The sequence below is a fragment of the Papilio polytes genome, unplaced genomic scaffold (genome assembly GCF_000836215.1).
Source record: "Papilio polytes unplaced genomic scaffold, Ppol_1.0 DF824132.1, whole genome shotgun sequence".
NCBI classification, from domain to species: domain Eukaryota; kingdom Metazoa; phylum Arthropoda; class Insecta; order Lepidoptera; family Papilionidae; genus Papilio; species Papilio polytes.
The window spans coordinates 1-1,540 of record NW_013525072.1 but is presented as its reverse complement, the minus strand read 5'-3'; the positions used below and the strand labels follow the sequence as shown (position 1 = coordinate 1,540).

At 32.4% G+C, this 1,540-nt stretch overlaps 1 long non-coding RNA gene across 1 annotated transcript; it reads left to right on the top strand.

Moving 5' to 3' along the window:
- Positions 1–427: 427 nt before the first annotated feature.
- Positions 428–970, top strand: LOC106099381. The gene is made up of 2 exons (XR_001225376.1): positions 428–503; positions 928–970. It is a non-coding gene; the product is annotated as an uncharacterized LOC106099381 (long non-coding RNA).
- Positions 971–1,540: the final 570 nt, after the last annotated feature.

Genomic DNA, 1,540 nt, shown 5'->3' with positions numbered 1-1,540 from the left:
TGGAAACGCTTTTAGGGTACTTTATTTTCTTTTTTTTCTTAGACAAGGGACTTGATTGACAGATTAAAAGCGTTGTAATTTATGTTATACGATATTTAATAGATACTAGCTGTTGCTCGCGACTTTGCCCGCGTTAAAAGTAATAAAAAAATATAGCCTGTGTTACTGATAACGTAACTTTTTATTGGTAAAAGAATTTTTAAAATTGGTCTAATAGTTTTTGAATTATTAAAAAAAATCTTTTTTATTTATATTAATATAGATAGAGCTATTTTGTTTCTAGTAATAATTAGATTTTCTATTAAAATTGACTTGTAATACCAGTTTTGGATATATTTTGGCTAAAACCGATAATAAAGTAGAAATTTCTGTTTGTTATTATAAAATATCTTCTTAAAATTATTCATTTTATTATTATTTGTTATTTTCAGGTGGATTTGGGTCTGATTGGTAGGAATTCTTCGTCCCCCGCCTCCACCGGCAGCTCGGGGAGTGTCGGCACTGTGAGTACACCCTTTACTACACCCCCACCCCCTGTTTTTAATGGTCAAAGTGTGATCTACTGTTAACCCTTAAAAGCCTGATTTTTAATCGAATTACAAAATGTATAAGTGTATTACTGTGTTCTTTACTAAAGAAGAAAAAAAGTAAAAAAATGAAAACTTTATTATTTTTTTATATTTTTAGATTATGTATATCTTTCTTACAATCCATACATTCTTCACTAAATCTAGTCTCTTTTCTAGTTTAGTCCCTTTCTTTTTCCCACTCTTTTCTTATAAGAGGATGGGAAGGGGAAGTAGATTTGACGGTAGACATAGGAAGGGAAATATCCTCTTTATGTGTAAAGACAACGCTGTAATTGCGGATGTCTATGGGCAAGTCTTCGCCATTTTGGCGAATTCAAGTGGTACAATTAATTCGCAGGCGTGGACCGGCGTGTCGCGCAGCTCCCCGCGACCGAACACCTCAACACTAGACGATGCCTTTCAACTATATGAAATAGCGAGGTAAATATATACTAATATATCGCTGTGGCTCGCGACTTTGCCCGCGTTTCATTAAAAAATATAGCCTATGTTACTCACAGATAAATTACCTTTCTAATGGTGAAAGAATTTTTTAAATCGGTCCAGTAGTTTTGGAGTTAGTTCGATACATACAAAATTATAAATCTTTTCTTTTTACATAGTATAGATAAAGCGTAAATACAAAGTACTTTGTAGCGTAGGATTTCGGCAATCACAGTATACTTTTTGAATAATACTTCTTTTAATACAAAGCCCTACACTTACATCGCTTTAGGATATATATTTTCACGCTATTAAACTTTGGGGTAAATAAATTGGAGAAAACCTTCTTGTGGGAAAGGGACCATAAAGTACAATCAGTCAACATTAAGGAAGCAAGGTTATTATGGTAACTGTAATTTTGACATTTGCAATTGAGAATTTGACAAATATACAACATTTCCGGATGAAACCGGAGGAATTATCTAGTTTATATTAATAATTAATAGAATATTGATGTATGTTCAGGT